At 35.5% G+C, this 20,000-nt stretch overlaps 1 long non-coding RNA gene across 1 annotated transcript in view; it reads right to left on the bottom strand.

The window, feature by feature from the left end:
• The window catches only part of LOC144973329 (uncharacterized), a 147,150-nt gene that overhangs the window by 84,954 nt on the left and 42,196 nt on the right, over window positions 1–20,000 (bottom strand). The window contains exon 2 of the long non-coding RNA XR_013645527.1: window positions 8,298–8,795. This is a non-coding gene — a long non-coding RNA (uncharacterized LOC144973329). The remainder of the gene's footprint in view (window positions 1–8,297; window positions 8,796–20,000) is intronic.

Below are 20,000 nucleotides of genomic sequence, written 5' to 3'. Positions count from 1 at the left end.
AAATGTTATGCTCTTTAGTCAGAAGGTCATAGCGTTCATATTCGTCCAATGCATTTGGGTAAAATGGAATTTTTAATTGAATTACTCTGAAAGTTTAATTAAAATATCAAGCATCCGTCAGAGCGTCAACTTCGTCACCTCATAGCCTGATCAACTAATGACGTCATAATACAAAGTGACGACGACCATTTCATTGTTAGTCCTCTTGAGGACCAATTACATAAATACTACCAATGAGTTTGAACCGGAACACATAAGGTGTGACGTCATGACTTATGCTTTCCATTAGGAAATCCTCATAGGTCAACATATTATTATATATATATATATATAAAATATATATATATATATATATATATATATATATATATATATACCTACATGCATGCGGCAATCGTGTCACGTGCCATATACAGCGTGGGCAGAAATCAATTAATCGATCCGTTGATTAAAACAGAAACACAATTAGATCCACCGGCGTAAGAACAAGACCCCCCCCCCCCCTCCCCACCCCGACCCTGCCCTTTCTGAAATAATTAGTCCAGACATCCATGATGAATGAAGCTTCCAGCAAGACTTTCCCAGACCTACAATACTGCATTAAAAATGTTGGCCAGAAAAAAAAAATAATCGTTCTTCAAATATGGATCGATTAAAATGACCCTCATCTTGGCAAAAACTCTTTAAACCTGGGACTTCGCACGAGGCCCCATGTTTTAGAGTTTTTGCTAAGATGAAGATCATTTTCATCAATCGATATTAATTTGAAGAACGATTTTTTTTTTCTGGCCAAAAATTAAAATCCGTGTTTTTCCAGAGTACGACAGTATAAAGGCGTCCATACGAGTACATGTTGTTTTATTTTCCACTCCAGGTATAAGTCGTGGAAATAAAATATATAATATATAAAAACAGCTAAGCTGTTCAATCTCACAGTGTAAGAAGATTCATCAAGCCGTGAGAGTAAAACAGCTTGGATTAAAAACAGAGTTACCTTTTGTCCTGAGATGACCTGAAAGTGTATGAAGTTGACGTCACTCAGATCTTTGTTATTGATTTTTGCCATCCGCGTTTATGAGTAATTCTCACTAAATTGTATTAACCAGATTATAAACGTTCGAGGTGACACATAGTTTTGTGTATTGGTCCGTTATACTTCCGGCAGGCAATGTTGTGAGCTTCTTAGCCAATCGCATACTATCTATTAGCGGTGTTCAACTCATATCATGACAATAGCCTTCAACAGTCATGACGTCACTTCCCTCATAATGACGCATGGTAACTTAATAACTGGCTCTAAACTATCAGAACAATGGCAATAAAAGTGTATCCAGAGGAGAAAAACATTATAAATACGATCATGTTTTGACTTTTATACATTCTGATCACGTGACATATGAAAAGTTCTAGCCAGCATGAAGAATAGAAAGTAGGCTACCCATTTTCTTTGTTTAGAACCAGGCTTCTCGCCGTTGCTGGGCGACGTGACATCTGACTAGTGAATCCAATTCACTTACCTTCAGAAAGCGGTTAAAAACTGAACTTTTGTGCAGAGCATAATATAATTTAGATTCATAGTATGTATTTTATTATATTTCCTATTATCATATCAATGTGGTTTTTAACTTGTCAGTTTTATATACACATAAATATCTGTACAAGATATTATGATATGTTGATGTTAAGCGCCAGAGAGCACTTCGGTTGGAATTAGGCCCTATAAAAATTCATTATATTGTTATTATTAATTGTTAATTTTTTTTTTATTATTATTATTATTATTATTATCATTATTATTATTATTATTATTATTATTATTATTATTATTATTATTATTATTATTATTATTATTATTATTATTATTAATTATTATATTTTATTATTATTATTATTATTTATCATTATTATTAATATTATTATTATTATTATTATTAGTAGTAGTAGTAGTAGTAGTAGTAGTAGTAGTAGTAGTAGTAGTAGTAGTAGTAGTGTAGTAGTAGTAGTAGTAGTAGTAGTAGTAGTAGTAGTAGTAGTAGTAGTAGTAGTAGTAGTAGTAGTAGTAGTAGTAGTATGTTTATATCATATTATTATTATTATATTATTATTATTATTATTATTATTATTATTATTATTATTATTATTATTATTATTATTGTAATTATTAATATTATTATTATTAATATTATTATTATTATTATTATTATTATTATTATTATTATTATTATTATTATTATTATTATTATTATTATTATTATTATATGAATATCAAAATTAGAGCAAAAACATATGCGGAATAAACGAAAAACCAGATTACGCTATTTAGATCGAAGGATTTTGATGAAGCGAATTAATTGATTCAAAGCTGAGTTTTCTCTCGTGTTTATATGACCTGAAAACGTCGTAAGCACCGGGAAACGCATTCTGTTATTCATCATTCTATTCCCTCGCGTATTCATTTTTTCATCAATCCACTTATATGTTTATTAATACATCATTCCTACGTTGTTGTTTCCCCTTCCTCTTTCAATTAGATATGAACCTATTACATCGCCAAGTACTCTTTGCTCTATCGCACTCAGTTTTTTTTTTAAAAACACACACACACAAAAATATAAGATTTTGGCCAGAAAACTCGTACTTTAAATTTCGATCGATTTAACCAACCCCCATCTTCCCAAAAACTCTCAAACCCAAGACTTCTTGAAGACTTGTAATCGGTCACATATTTGAGAGTATTTAACAATTTAAGGGTTATTTTATTAATCGATAATTGATGGACGAATTCTCTGGCCAAAATATGAAAAAATGTATTTTTGTTTTGGCTCATATTACGGCAGTAGTTTTAGTTGAGTTTTCCCCGTGGGACAATCGCTTTCAATTTCTCTGTTTGTCAAGAAGTAATTATTGATTTTTCTTAAAACTGAAATATAAATATTCTTTTTACCGAGGGGAAATGGGGGGAAAGAATCTTTTTTCAAAACAAACTGATAGAAATAGTTGACCGTACATGGCCAAAACACTTTTTTTTAAATTTGACCAGAAAACTTTAACTTGAAATATCAATGGATTCTAATGTCCCTCAGCTTGTCAAAAACTCTAAAAACTGACAATGTTTTGAAATGTCAAGTTTAAGACCTATTGACAAGTTATTTGTCATTTTAATCGGTCAATATTTTAAATAATTTCTTTCTTGCCAAACTTAGAAAAATGTCTGTGATGTTTTGTTTTGTTTTTTTTTCTTTCCAGATAACGTCAATGTTTTGATGATGAAATGGAAGAAAACAATGAAAATATTACTAGAGGCGAAACTTGTATGAATGGACGTGAATATTTTCAGTCATTCTTCTTGGTTCTTTCCTTTTATTATAATATAATATTAGAGAAACCAGAAATGTTTTCATTAGACAATGTGTTTAAATTCCCTGACTTTTGTGCGGCTATGTGGTCTATCTTGCGCTATGACACTCGCTTTCGGATCGGAAGGTCATGAGTTCGAACCTCGCTCGGCGCATAGTTGAGTCATTGGAAAAGACTCTTTACTTTACTCACATTCTCTCACCGTACTCAGGTGTAAAACGCGTACCCGTTGTCTGTGTTGGAAATAAAAGGTAATATCGCCGAACAGCCGTCATGTCTCGTTCTACATGTTACTTGCTGCTGTTGGTCAGGGACCCCCTGTAAAGCGCTTTGAGCACGTTTAGTGGATATTGCTCTATATAAAAGGGCAAGGTTGTTGTTTTGAAACGATTTTTTTACAAACAATTCTTTTAATCTTTTCGATAATTTCTATTAGTATCATCCACCATATTTATGATCCACTTCGTAAGTCTAAAGTTAGAGTTTTTGCCAAGGTGTGAGTCTTCTTTTTATTTATTATTTTTATTATTGGGGGGGGGGGTAATCTTCTCTTTAACTCAACTATTTGTTGTATGTCTGTCATATTTTTATGTATATGTGTTTGTGATTAAAAATGTGTGTATTTCAGACTGGGGATTTTTAATAATAATAAAGCTGGAGGATTAATATAGAGCAATGTCCACTAAATGTGCTCAAAGCGCAATACAAAGGGTCCCTGACTGACAACAACAGGTAATGTGTAGTATGAGACGAGGGATGGGATGGTGCGAGGAGGGGGGGGGGGGCATTTCTGGCATCTCAAATCTCCATCATGGGAAAAAAAAACATGTGCATACGTGTGAGTGTGTGCAATGAGGAGGAGATGGGGGGAGGGAGAGTAAGGGAGAGGGGGCCCAGAGGGGGGAGATCATGTACAGACAAGAAAGGTGATTTATCCTTGTCACTCATAATTCCCTGCCTTGCACAGGCGGAACACACGACATGAAGGAGGGTGAGGGAGGGAGAGATGTGGGGAGATGAAGCAAGGAGGTGACTGGCCGTTCTAAACAAAAGGTTGACCATTTGTACTTCCTATAGCCTTTATGTATAAGCTATCTTTGTGTTGCAGTAATCTCCTCTATACCTGTCATTATGGATATATATATATGTGTGTGTGTGTGTGTGTATGTATGTGTTTGTGTGTGTGTGTGTGTGTGCACTAAAGACGCGTTATGAATGAATAGAAGAAGAAAAAGAGGAAGAAGAAGAAGAAGAAGAAGAAGAAGAAGAAGAAGAAGAAGAAGAAGAAGAAAATATGATGATGATGATGATGATGATGATGATGATGATGATGATGATGATGATGATGATGATGATGATGATGATTATGACTTAATAAGTTCCCAATTATAGGGATATTTGAAAACATGACATAATATTATACATAATAATTCTTCAACTGATTGCTTTTGTTATCGTTGTTATTGTTGTTGTTTGTTGTCGTTGGTGTTGTTGTTGTTTTTTTGTTGTTTTTTTTATATTTTTTTTTTGTTATTATCGTTGTTTGTTGCTGCTGCCGCTTTTGTTGTTGTTGTTACTGTTGTTTTTATTTGTTTTGTTTAGCTTGCTCATATTCCCCATATTATTATTATTATTACGATGTTTCTCGATCACGTCATCAAGATTCTAGTATCACATCGTTAACAACAGGAAGACACCGATGGGCGTTGATCAACACCTTGTCTCTAGGGAAGCCGGCAACACCAGTCACTACACACTCGTAATATTAAGAGAATACACGTTTTTAAAATTTTGGCCCAAAAACTCGTCCTTCAAAGTCGCTATAGTTAGCTTTAAAATTCAACAATTTAGCCTCAGAAGGATCAAATAAAACTTTAATATCCTTATCATTATTATCATGTAGTCTGGCATCAACTTTCATTTTCAATAAGTTTTAATTGACTTAGAGACCCTTATGAAGGTCTGAAATTGGAGCCAAAAAAGCTCGTATTACAATGATTGTTTCGTAATAGTATGCACGTCTTGGTGAAATAGATTCGCATGGTGGATGGAAAAGTCAGACAGGATTTGGCTGACATGAGAATTGTAAAGAGGGAGATGGAGATAGATAGAGAGAGAGAGAGAGAGAGAGAGAGAGAGAGAGAGAGAGAGAGAGAAGTGGAGAAATATAAGAGAGAGAGAGAGAGAGAGAGAGAGAGAGAGGGGGAGGAGGGGGGAGGGGGAATCGGTGGCTCTACTACAGACGAATTCATTTTTAAACCTATGATTTCAAGACGTTGCAAAGAAATTAAGAAGTAAAGAAAATATTTGTTAAGATTACGGCCTTCCGTACAGAAGTGTTGGATACTGCGGCATAGGCTAGGCATTCCATGAAGGAATATAGACATTCCATAAAACGTCTGATGTCAACAGGAATCACCCATGTTGTCAGAGTGAGATGCCGCGGCTTGGGCATTCCATTAAGGAATATAGATAATCCATGAAACGTCTCATGTCAACAGGAATCTCCCATGTTGTCCAAAGTGATCGAATAGGGGGCTAATGATGTTGCCCAAGGAATAAAAATGAAAGTGCCTGAACCGTGCCTTGAACCCGATTTTATCTGGGTGACATTGCAAGGACTCAACCAACTGGTCATCTCATCACCCCCCCCCCCCCACCCCCACCCCTCCCCTCCCCCTCTTACCAAAGAGAACAGAAAGGATAAGATAAAGAGAAAGCGAGACAAGAGAACAGAGAAACAGATGAAAACTGAAGAAATTTGAAGATGGAGCAGAATGAGAGAATAGAAATTGAAAAACGAGAGAGAGAGATGAGTGAAGGAGAAGTGTGGTGGAAATGAGGAACCGGAAGTGGCAAAAGCGAGGGTGTGCATGAATGATAAAGTGTTACGTAAGTCAAGAAAAACGAGTTGTTTTTGTTTTGCCTTTGTTTTGGGGTTTTTGTTTGTTTTTGTTTGTTTTTGTTTGTTTTTTTTTTGTTGTTTTTTTTTTGGGGGGGGACAATGGGATGTTTGCCTAATGAGCTGACAACTTCACGCCGACCGTTTATGTGTGTATTACAAAATACGGTATTTTTAGGGTATTGGGTAAACATGTTTTCTTACTGGTATGACCTCTCCCCGCCAAACTTAGAAATATGGAATATGTGTAACATTGTCTTAAACGGTACTATCTCTCTCTCACAGACGGACACACACACACACACACGTAACACACCCATAAACAATCACCCTCTCTCTCTCTCTCTCTCTCTCTCTCTCTCTCTCTCTCTCTCTCTCTCTCTCTCTCTCTCTCTCTCTCTCTCTCGTTATTTATTTTTTTCTTCCTTTTTATTTCTCCACCCTTCCCTTTCTCTCACCCTCATTCTCTTTTCTCTCTCATTTCACTGTACCTATCTACTATCAATGCATGTATCTCCTATATTTCCCTGTCTCTCTCTCTCTCTCTCTCTATATATATATATATATATATATATATATATATATATATATTATATATATATATATTACATATATATATATGTATATATATATATATTATATATATATATATATATATATATATATATATATATATATATATATGTGTGTGTGTGTGTGTTTATATATAACCACACAATTCACACTGTCCTCAATAGAGACCTAAAACGCCTACAAAATAACAAAGAATTAAAATCAAAGGAAGACCTTACGAACTTAGCATCCACAGCAAAAGACCGTGAACAGTGGAAGGAAATGACACAGATGATTAGAGAGGCAGCCGAGGCGTCCCGATCGGACGATTAGGAAGCGAAAGCCCTTAAGTCAGTAAGCCATATATATATATATATATATATATATATATAACCATCTCTCTCTCTCTCTCTCTCTCTCTCTCTCTCTCTCTCTCTCTCTCTCTCTCTCTCTCTCTACCTCTATTTATCTATCTAAAAATCCGTCTATCTATCTATATATATATATATGTCTGTCTGTCTTCATATCTATTTATATATCCTATTTCTCTCTCTCTCTCTCTCTCTCTCTCTCTCTCTCTCTCTCTCTCTCTCTCTCTATCTATCTATCTATCTATCTATCTATATATATATATATATATATATATATATATATATATATATATATATATATATATCTCGCTCTTTCTTTCTATCTATGTATCATCCCCATTCACCCAAACAGATCCGTCAGTCAACAAACCAAAGATAAAACGCTATCCATAATACACTTTCTATTCCCACTCATATCTCCATAACTTGATTTTTTGTTGTTGTTTTTTTTTTCTTTTTTTAAGTTTCATTGAAAATATCACGACATGTAAAAACGTTCTTCCTTCTTCTGGCCACAAACCACTCTAAAACGGAAGATGTTAAAAGGTTTTGTCTGAAAGAAAACAGGTCCTGTTATATTTTTCTTTTCCCTTCTCTTTGATTAAAAGATTTAGGTGAGATTTTTATTCTTTCCAAGTTTGGATTTGGAGTGTTTATGATGACGTCACAAAAAATGACGTCACGTCTCCATAGAGATACACACGATTCTCTTGAAAAAGAAACCAAAAAACAATTAAAATTAATTAATCAAAATTTAGACCAGTGGACCAGTGGGATAATAATTTGATATCGACGTATACTTGGTTGCAGGTCTGATAGCCTAAATGTATTTTTCATGGGCTCATTGTTGTCATGGAAATACTCTCAAATGGATAGAAAATAAATCAAGCCTGCAATTACCTTCAGTATTCAGACCTGCGAACTGTCAGACCAGTTAATAATAATAATAATAATAATAATAATAATAATAATAATAATAATAATAATAATAATAATAATAATAATAATAATAATAATGATAATAATAATAATACGTGCACCTAGATAATGATCTATTTCACACATAATGACAACAATAATAATATCATCATTGTGATACTGTGTTATCTACTTACCCATTTTATCCAATCGTCACATCTGGTATGTAGGTAGATAATACTCGTAGATGATGATAAACACTGTGATAAGATGATAACAACGATAATAATAATATTATACAAAGTATACTCCTCCGAATCCACTCTCTGTCACAGCAGCGACAACAATACAGCGTCGACGACACAACAGCAACCTGTGATGATGATGATGATGATGATGATGATATGATGTCGGCGAGGTAACGTTGATGTTACTACTATGACCTGGGCCCGGTCATCGCCCCGTCGTCATCAACATCATAACGGACTTGAACAAATCTAGTCAATTGAAATGAAACGGTCAATCAAAGACGTTGTTGGTTGACCAATGTCCAGCACTCTCTCTCTCTCTCTCTCTCTCTCTCTCTCTCTCTCTCTCTCTCTCTCTCTCTCTCTCTCTCTTCCTATTGTAAGCTTGTTTCGTCTGTCCAGCGGCCACTGAGGGTTGTGGAGCGTCTACAGTAACTGGCAAACCACCTGTAAAGGAGAAGAAAGATGAGGAATTTGATTAATTGTTATTGTTGTTGTTATAGTATTGTTGTTGTTGCTATTATTGTTATTGTAGATGGAAAATTCTGGGTTATTATCAATTAACTGTAGGTGGCGATATATAATATGTATGGTCAGATTACATGATGTAGCGCCTTTAATCAATCAATAAAGATGATATGAAGGGTTCCATCGCAAAACGCGTTATGCGCCAAAATCCTCAAAAAATGTTTTATTGTTTATATTGCCAATATGAGGATCACTTTATACTATAGGAAAATGTTTTTTAGCTTAAAATAAGTTTTAACCGTATTTATTTCTGTGCGAAGTTGACATTTTTTCGCAAACCGCGTTATGCGCCAGGTGAGTTTTTTTTACAGAGTGCATTATAACCATTCAGCCAATCAGAAACGCCAAAACTCGAAACTTCCGGCCACACCTTCAATATTGTTTACATCCTAAATCTACCCTAGTTTCCGTTTCTCTTCACCGTGAAAAACCTAACCACATAACTGATAGTGATGGCTATGACAGTGATTGTTATTAGTTGTTAGATATGTGTAATCTTTATTCTCCTCTTTTTGATATTTTCATTTCACCATGATTTTCAAGGTAGTGCTGCTGTTTAATACTACCAAATTCTCAAACTTTTCTCTTGTTTTGCAAAAAACCAGTCGAGAATCTAAGGAAAAGGCACCGGTGTAAGATAGATATCTGAACAAGTGTGTATGAAAGGTGTCAGACGAATCAAGAAAGAAAAATGCAAGAAGACAAACCATCCCAAAAATTCAGTCCTTCTCGACTGTCTATTAAGACTGATTTTTTGGGATGCTTTTTTCTTGCTTTTTTCTGGCACCTTTCATACTTTCATACACACTTGTTCAGATCTTCAAAAATCAGTTGCAATTAAAAATATGTCAATGGTTGTCTTACAGTAGGATTTCGACAATTTGGTTGAAGCTGAAGTGAACTGTGACCCTTCCTTGAAATGGTTACGACAAAATTTGAAGTTCTTTTTTATTATTTTTTTTAATAAAGGTTCTCTGAGAATATTACTATTTTTCTAGTACCGGTGCGATCTCTTTCTTTCTTTTTTCCCATACTTTTGATAAATTAATTTTGTTCTGTCAGTCATATCTTATGATATGTATCATTTAAGTTGACCTTAAACCTTATTTTATAGGCTCTAGTATGAGGTCTGCATTAATTAATCATTCCATGTCTTAACATGACATCAATTCGCTTGTTGCTTATTTCTAGAACTCTAGTTTAAACGGTGAAGGTTTATTGGTTAGTTGTATTTTTTTTTAATGTATGTGCGTTTGTGAATACTATCCGAGGTCAGATATTATATTCAAGGCTGTTGAGTCATTACTTTTTTCTTTATCTACCGTCAAATTTGAATTACATTTTGCTTTTTATTTCCTAAAATTAAATAATTACCTTATGAGCTTCTTCACTCAACTGAGACCCTATCCTTTTTATACTCTTTCATTTTTTATGTTAGTGAATATAAAATGTTCAATATTTCTTTCTTCAACATTAAAATCATATTTAATTTTCATTAATTTTGTTTTAAGAATATAAAAGTTTTAGTTTTTAAATTTATTTTGACTTTTCAAAGAATAAATGTATTTTTAAAATCTCACTGCCTGTGGTATTTTTCGTCATTGTCATTCATGTGACACGAAACTTTGCTTTGGGAGGGGGTCTTTGCTGTCTCTTCTTTCCCTTGACTTGACTCGAATCAATTCATTTATTTCTCTTTGTTGTGGCTTTGTTCTGATGAGAACGAAATGAGCACTTGCCACGGCCATGTCTGGGAATTTTTGATTGAGGGAAACAGTCAGATCTAAACATCTTTGATATTGTCCTTTAACTTCATAAAGTTTAAGGGGTTATTCTCTGCATGATGTATGCATGGCACATTGAAGGTATACTGTCCTCAGACACATTGATATATCACTATTGGGATAATTTTTATTCGAACAAGTTTCTTTGTCTCACTTTTTCTTGTTATACATCAAAAATGGATCTGAAGTCTTTTGACTATTCTATTATATTCCTTTTTCTGATTTTGAATTTGGTATTGAGATGGCACAAGCGCTGCAAAACATCCGATAAGTAGTGACCTGATGTTTTTCGTACAGTACTGTAGTTTACGGCAAAATCACGGCTATGCTTTGCGCCTTATGTGATTGAGTTTTAAAATTTACCACATCATGAATACATGCTATGGACTTAAGACAATTTCTTTGATTTTCTAAAACCTCTTACAGCTTTCTTATACACTAATATGTCAAAATTATTGCTCAGCAGCCGTTAAATTCAAAGTGATGGATATAACGCATTTTCTGAAAAATGAATTTGGTGGATATAAAACATTTTGCCGAAAAACACAAAACATATTGCCTGTTTGTCTCCTTCATGGATGCAATAGGTTTATGTCATATGGTTTATTCAATGTCCTAAGTGTGATGTTTCAAAAGGATATATAATGCACAGATTAAATTCAGTCCTTGCTAGTGGGATAAAAACATGCATTTTCTCAACTTGCCTCATTTTGGATATAAAGCGTTTTGCGATGGAACCCTTCATATGATGATGATGATGATGATGATGATGATGATGATGATGATGATGATGATGATGAGGATCATGACGAGGATGATGATGATGAGGAGGAGGAGGATGAGAATAATAATAATAATAATAATAATAATAATAATAATAATAATAATAATAATTAATAATAATAATAATAATAATAATAATAATAATAATAATAATAATAATAATAATAATAATAGTAATAGTAATAATAATAATAATAAGAAGAAGAAGAAGAGGACTTGTTTTGGATTTGCATTATGGTATATTTGTTTTGTTTTTTGTTTTTTGTTGTTTTGGTATGTTTGTTGTTTTTTTTTTGTGAAGTTTAATTGGGGTTTTTGGGGCGTTTTTTGTTTGTTTGTTTGTTTGTTTTTTATGTGTGGGTTTTTTTTTTTTTGTTTGGTTTTTTTTTGGGGGGGGGTTGTTTTTTTTTTATTTTGTTTTTGTTTTTTTGCTTTTTTTAAATTCTAATCGGGAGTTGCTTGAATTGATCTATAGACTATTTGAAATTTTAAAAATCTTATCGGCAATAAGTAAAATGAAAAAGCCGTGTGTCCGTGTATGCCAGATTGGCTAACTTCTTGCCAAAAGGCTTTGTCAGTTTACTTGGGTAATTTGGCTACGTCAGGTAAGTTAAGTAATATCTATTACCTGTGAAATATGAATTGGTTGAAATAATGGGACTGGATAGTTATTATGTATCTTACATTGCACGTAGGGGCGAAGGTCAGTAACCTCTACGGTAAAAGCATTACGAGCCATAAGGCTCAATGGAGCCCATTTCTATAAGGTTAAACGGAAAATAAAAATTGCTTTCTACCCTTTAGAAAAGACGATAGCATATCGTAAGTACTTTCCGCCAGACATAATATGCGGTTATGTAGTCTTGAACTATGAGGAAGGTCCTGGGTTTGAGTTCCGTGCTGAACGCATAGTTGAGTCTTTGTAAAAGTCTCTTTACTCACATTCTCTCACCGTACCCAGGTGTAAAATGAGTACCTGGCCGTTAAAAGCGTTGTCTCTGTTGAAAAAAAATTGTAATGTCGCCTAAGAGGCGTCATGACTCACCCTACATGTTAAGTGTTGCTGTTGGCTAGGGATCCTTTATAAAGCGCTTTGAGCACGTCTAGTGGATTTTGCGCTTAATTAATGCTCTAGATTTTGTTGTTGTTATTTTTTAATAGACAAAATGCTAGCTGTTATATTCAAAACTGTTCAATAAGAAAAGCATGTAATAGTTGAGCGTCCTGTAAAGAGGGTAGCAAATTATTAACATATTCCATTTGACACTAGCAGGTAAAGAAGAATAAACTCCGCCCAGCTGGGTTCATAGGCCTGATTGCATAAACGAAACTACTTAAGCAGTCACGTGGAATTGGAAGGGGTTGGGGTCAATTTATGTTACCTGTTAAATATGCGTTGCTAGAATACTCTTCAACAGTCGTAACGTCACTTCCTTTCTAATGACGCATGGTAACTTAGTAACACTGGCTCTAAACTATCGGAACAATGGCGGACACCGGTATGAAATATTTCTCTGGCGAGCATGAAAGGTATCCAGAAGAAATAAAACACATAAATTTGATCATTTGACACATTCTGATCACAAGGCATATGAAAAGTTCTAGCCAGCATGAAAAATATAAAGTAATGATTTTCTTTGTTTAGAACCAAGATGGCTGCCGTTGCCGGGCGCGTGACATCAGACTATTGAATCGTATTATTGACGTGAGATGACCATTAAATAATCCTTTCCTCGGTGGCCACATGTGAAGGTTTTACAGTACGAGATACAAGTAGACAAGAGACACGATCATAATATTTATTGATTTGAATTTTTCCGACATCCGACGGGTTTCGCCAGATCACCACACATATTATACGGAATTAGGGTGATAGGTACGAAAGAAGAAGGACATGTGTTTGTTTGTCTGTGTATGTAAGTGTGTGTGTGTGTGTGTGTGTGTGTGTGTGTGTGTGAAGGAGTAAATTAAACAGAGAGAGTGAGAGAGAGAGAGAGAGAGAGAGAGAGAGAGAGAGAATTGAGGAGGTATGAGAGATTTTATTTTGTTTGTTCTTTGGGTTTTTTTTGGAGATTTTTTGTTGTTGTTGTTGTTTTTTGTTTTGTTTTTTTTTTGTTGGTTTACTTCTATGTCATTGTATTTCCTTCTTATTATTTATTTGCTTATTTATTTTCAGAAATTCTATGGCAATACCCAATGTAAATTTACAAAAGTGGATAAATAAAGTTCTTATTCTAATACTTTTTCTATTAAAAAGGGATGAACTAAACTTTGTATAACAGATTAGAAAAAGAACGAAACTACCAAAGGATCAAAACCCTCTTTCAGCCAATTACAATTTCGGCCAGAAAAGTCGTCCCTCAATATTACGAAATATTCGTAGAATTACGAAGTTTTGGTTCCAGTGTTATAAATTCACAAACAGTGAAACTCATCGAAAATGAAAGTTGATGCCAGACTACAGATTTGGAAGGACATTGACGTGTTCTATTATAGATAGTTTGAAGTTGACGTCACTCAGGTCTTTGTTATTGTTTTTTTGCCATCCGGATGGCAATGTTGTGAGCTCCTTAGCCAAACGCATACTATCTATAGATCGAATCCTTGTGAAAGTCAATTGTTGATTTTTAAAGTTAACTACAGCGACTACAATTTTTATCTCCCAAAATCTAATAAAACAAAATTGAATATAACAGCTTCAAAAAAAGAACAAAAATACCATGCACAGAATGTCTCGGGATCAAACCCCTTCTTCAGCCAACAACATGTCTTTTTGTCTTATGTCTTTATTGGGGGTTTTTGTTTTGTTTTTTTTTTTTTTTTGGTTGGCTGAAGAAGGGTTTTGAGTCCGAAAGCTTCCGTGTTTTTTGGTATTTTGTTCTTTTTTAAAGCTGTTATAATATTCAATTTTGTTTATTCCTCTTTACAGTCCACAGCTTCTTAGCAGTCTTGTATCACTCCCAAAATTTACTATTTTTTTAGATTTTCAAGTTGGCAGATCGAATTAAAATGACCCTCATCTTGTGAAAAATGTCAAACCTGGAACTTTGAAATTTCCAGTTTGAAAGTTTTTGCCAAGATGGGGATCGGTCATTTCCATCGATCGATATTTTAAAAACCAGTTTTATGGCCAAATTCTTAAAATAGGCTACGTGTTTATTTTTCCCCCCGAGTCCTGCAATTAACGGGTTAAATTGTTGGCCAGAAAACTCGTCCTCCAAATAATATCGATCGATTAAATGACCCTCTCTCAACCTGTCAAAAACATTCAAACCTGGATCATAAAGTATCGAGTTCGAGAGTAGATAATTGAAGGACGAGTTTTCTGGCCAAAATGTTAATACCTGGGGGGTTTTTTTTTTTGGTCTTTTTTTTTTTTTTTTTTTGGTCTTTTTTTTTTTTTTTTTTTTTTTTTTGTTTTGTTTTGTTTTTGTTTTGTTTTTTGTTTTTTTTGTTTTTTGTTTGTTTGTTTTTTTTTGTTGTTGTTTTTTTTTGTTTTTTTTTTGGTTTGTCTTTTTTTAGTATGGCTGGAAGTGTCACTGAAAGATGTTAAGGAAGAATGCGATATAAATAATGTACGAAGTAAAGTGTTGATGTCAAAACATAATTCACGTCGTCACCAAGACACTGCGCTTTCAACTTTTTCATTTAAAACAATGGCGTGTAGGAAAGGTTTGTCTTACAATGGCGAAAAAAAAAATGTTATCCACAAAACTTGTTCTTTTCTCGATGAATCGATCGATTGAGATATCACGCAACTTGTCAAAAGGGGGTCACGATAGCTCAGTTGTTAGAGCACACACCCCATACGGATAGGGGCTGAGATCAATCCCGGGGGACGTCAAGATCTTAGTTTTATTACCGCCCCCTCCCCCCACCTCCCCCTCCCTGGCTGTCCACCCAGCAGTGATAGGGTAGCTGGGTCTGTTTGTCGTTGAAATGATAAATTAATGAACTTTAGTTAGTGGGGGGGGGGGGGTGACCTCATTTGGTATTCTACGTAGGCGAGATGGCTTGTGGTTAACAATGTGATTAAAACATGGAGTGTTTGGACATGACCAGAATTTACTATACCACTTTGTATTATATCATCATCGTCCTTCATTCAAGTTGTCGTTGTCGACATTGTCGTCATTGCGTCGTCGTCGTCGTCATCGTAGAAGTCATCGTCATTACAATCTTCTTCGTCGTTTTCATCGTCTTCATCAAAATCATTATTATTATTATTATTATTATTATTATTATTATTATTATTATTATTATTATTATTATTATTATTATTATTATTAATATTATTACTATTATTACTATTACTATCCAAAACACTTATCATGAATTACAGTAAATAGTTCTTGGAGCCGAAGTTTATCCAGGTTTCCATAGCGTAGTGCTTTCTTGTTATCCTTCGGATAGGATGTTTAGTGGATATTGAAGGAAACAAAAGCTCTTTTATTTTTTAATGCTCCATTCATGGTGTTTTGTTGGCAAAGAGGGATAGGGAAACGTCCCAGGTTTGAGATCGATATTTGAAGGACGAGTTTACTGGCCAACTGTTTAAACATTTAAACGTGCGTCTAAGTGGTCTTGTGGTATGACACTCGCTTTCCGATCGGAAGGTTCTGGGTTCGAGCCTCACTCGGCGCATAGTTGAGTCCTTGGAAAAGGCTCTTTACTCACATTCTCTCACCGTACGCAGGTGTAAAAGGAGGACCTGGCCGTTAACAGCGTTTTATCTGTCGGAAAAAAATTGTATTATCGCCAAACAGGCGTTATGTCTCGCTCTACATGTTACGTGTTACTGTTGGTCAGGGATCCTTTTTAAAGCGCTTTGAGCACGTTTAGTGGATATTGCGCGAAATAAAAGCTCAAGTTTTTTTTTTTTAATACTTGTCTTTTCAGAGTAGAACGGTCAACTGGTTCAATCACCAGCCTGTAGAAGCTGTAGATAGAATGAAGTTGATATCACTCGGGTCTTTGTTATTGCTCTGTAGTCCTTCAGAGCCATTTGGCCCATGGAGACGGAGTTTATCCCTGTATCTATAGCGTGAAACGGACAATAGCAATTGTTTGCTACCCTTTGGATAGGGACGCTAGTCTAACTCAAAGTACTTTCCGCCAGATCTAAGAGACCCAATCACTGCCGGGTGGGAGGGGGTCATGAAAAAAAAATTCTCTTGGTCCCTTTGCGTGTGAAGCTGCCCCTACATATACATCTACTCTACCCACGGAGCTATTGGTACCAGCCTCTAGGAGCTTTCGACTGGCTAATTTGTGTGCCGTATCGCTTTCACCTGCCTAGGAAAGCTCATTAACCAATTATGTACTTCAGGAGTCTGTGAGATGGTAATTGAGTAATTACCAGCTCAGGTTCGTTCGTTGTTGTTGTTGTTGGAACCACGAGGCAGTAATTTAGAGAACATCACCACCCCCCCCCCCCCACCCACCTTGCTATGTAAAGCTAAATACAAATTGAAAAACAGCTTGGATTGGTTGATGATATCTTAGGTATAATATAACGGCTGCGCGACAATGTGGTCTAGTGGTATGACACTCGCTTCGGATCGGAAGGTCCTGGGTTCGAGTCTCGCTGAGCCTCGCTCGGTGCACATTCTCCCATCACTCAGGTGTAAAATGGCCGTTATCAGCGTTGTCTCTGTCCTAAAATATTAAGATATGAAGTGAGTAGAAAAGTGCCAGAAGACAATAGAGAATAAAAAATTTTTTCGCGGCGGTGGTGGGGTTTGAACCTGCGACCTTATTGGTACGACAACTTCGCCTGGCAGGTGAGAGCGTGGCTCTACCGTGTGAGCTATCCACGAACACAAAAATATTCGTTTCAAACCCAAAGTCATTTCTAGATCCCTCTCTCACCCACTTCTTGAGATCGCCGATTCGTTCGCCACCATCGCGAAGTAATTTTGACCAGCAGTTATAAGGTCGCAGGTTCAAACCCCACCACCGCCGCGAAAAAAATTTTTATTCTCTATTGTCTTCTGGCACTTTTCTACTCACTTCATATCTTGTTGTTACCAACATAAGTGCCTGCTCCACTCACTTTTCTGTCCTAAAATATTGTAATATCGCCTAAAAGGCTCCATACACGCACGGTTTTGATAGGCGAACCGGGGTGAAAACGCAATGTGTGTGGCCAAATACCTGGCCGATAAACCTAGGTACGGTCGATCGCCCGCACAGCCCGCTTTGCTTAATATTTTTCGAGGCGATCGGCGATCGGGGGCGTGGCAGTATAAAAAATTGGACAATTTTTTTTCGGATTTTTGCTGTTTTGACGTCAGATTCGTGATCAGCGTCGAATTTACAATAGGTTTGATACCAAGAACTATGTTTTTACTCCAAAAATTGATGAAATTAGAAATAAATTTTAATTAATATTGAGGCTATGTGGCCGACAGAAAAGTGCCCCTCCCTGTTTTGTGATGGATCAAGTGGTATGACTCTCGCTTTCGGATCGGAAGGTTCAGGTTTCGAGACCCGCTCTGAGTGGCGCAGAGTTGAGTCCTTGGAAAAGGCTCTTTACTCACATTCTCTCACCGTACTCAGGTGTAAAATGAGAACATGGCCGTTCGTTGTCTTTGTTGGGAAAAAATGTCACATCGCCTGACAGGCGTCATGTCTCGTCTTTCAAGTCTAATATTGCTGTTGCCTTGGGACCCATTGTAAAGCGCTTTGAGCACGAGGATATTGCGCCAAATAAATGCTGTGTTATTATTTTTTTTAATAATATTTTTATAAATGTTGCGCCAGGAAGAGGTAGATGGCAAAAGTTTCGTTCTTGTTCATCGTAAAACTTATAAAGGATTTCATACAAAATAAAAAATAGTTTTCATAATTTTCAATGTAATGATATAATAATATGCCAGTTCTTTTTTTTTTTTTCCTCCTCACCCGTTGACGCGACATGACGGTCGACCTTGACACAGACATTTGGGATTGGCAGATGCCAAAAAGCCTTGACTACGTGATGACAGGGGTGGGCATTGTAACCTTGAATTATAATCTACAAACAACGTCCCCCCCCCCCCCCCCCAAAAAAAAAAAAAAAGAAAAGAGCTGTGTGCGTGTAAGTGGTGGTTGGTGGTGGTGTGGTGGTGGTGGTGGTGGTGGTGGGGTGGGGGGGTGGGGGGGGGGGTGCGAATGCGAGTAGTCCCGAGGAGTACCCGTTTAACCTGCCACGGGAACACTGTCGATTTGTTTTATAAATAATAATAATAATAATAATAATAATAATAATAATAATAATAATAATAATAATAATAATAATAATAATAATAATAATAATAATAATAATAATAATAATAATAATAATAATAATAATAATAATAATAATAATAATAAAAAAAAATCTTTATTGTCCACAAAATGGAAAAATTTCCGTGGTCTACGTTGCTTTTAAACTTAAATCGGATTGCAAATGTATTGATGTTATGCGTATTGGAAAAATACTCACGACATCTCCATCGGGGTATAACATATTAACACACAAAACTGCAAACGCGAACGTTCATTGTCTGATTGATATAACTTAGTTATAAGTTAATTATAAAATGCTGTCTAAAAGCAATAACAACGGGTTGACTAACGTCAAATTCATTCCTTCTATTGATGCTCTGTGTTAAATTAAAATACTCACAAAGTCCGCCAGCCAGAAATATCACTCCAGCCCAAAGATCTACATGGAACCTTGAACGTTATAGTCTGATATATTTTAATGAGAACTAATCATAAAAATGGGTGTCAAAAAACAATAACAATGAGATGAGTGACGTCAATTTGGTTCCTTCTATAAATATCCAAGAACTTTACTCACTCCATCCGCTCTCTCCTCCTTCAATACATATGAATCTATTCTCTCATCACTTTTTTGTGCGGCTATGCATGTGATCTTGTGAAATGACACTCGCCTTTGGATCGGACGGTACTGGATTCGAGTCCCGCTCTGAGTGGCGCATAATTGAGTCCTTGGAAAAGGCTCTTTACTCGCATTCTCTCACCTTGTTCACTGTTAAAATGAGTACCTCGCTGTTTACAGCGTCGTCTCTGTCGGGAAACAATTTCAATATCGCTTAACAGTCATGTCTCGTCTAACATGTTTTTATGTTGGCCAAAGACCCTTATAAAGTGATTTGAGCACCTTTATTGAATATAGCGGTATATATAGCGCAAGTAAATTTTTCTCTCTTTCTCTTCTCTCTCTCCCCCCCCTCTCTCTCTCTCTCTCTCTCTCTCTCTCTCTCTCTCTCTCTCTCTCTCTCTCTCGACATGTTAGATTATTATAGCTATTGCTACATATGATGCGAATATCTTGGACGGTTATTGATGCTATGAGTTTAGGTAAAATGCTCGCAACATCCACCAGTCGGAAATAACGTACCGTCATACAAAACTACGAGTAACCTTGAACGTTAAAAGTCTGATTGATATAATTTAGTGAGAACTAATTACCAAAATGACTGCCTTAATACAATAACAAAGAGTGGAATGATGTCAATTTCGTTCCTTCAACAGTCTAATTGATATAATTTAGTGAGAAGTAATC

This window comes from Berghia stephanieae, chromosome 5 (assembly GCF_034508935.2).
Source record: "Berghia stephanieae isolate SIO BIC M18660-M18661 chromosome 5, UCSD_Bste_1.3, whole genome shotgun sequence".
NCBI classification, from domain to species: domain Eukaryota; kingdom Metazoa; phylum Mollusca; class Gastropoda; order Nudibranchia; family Aeolidiidae; genus Berghia; species Berghia stephanieae.
The sequence above is the reverse complement of the archived record's forward strand: the minus strand, read 5'-3'. Positions and strand labels throughout refer to the sequence as shown.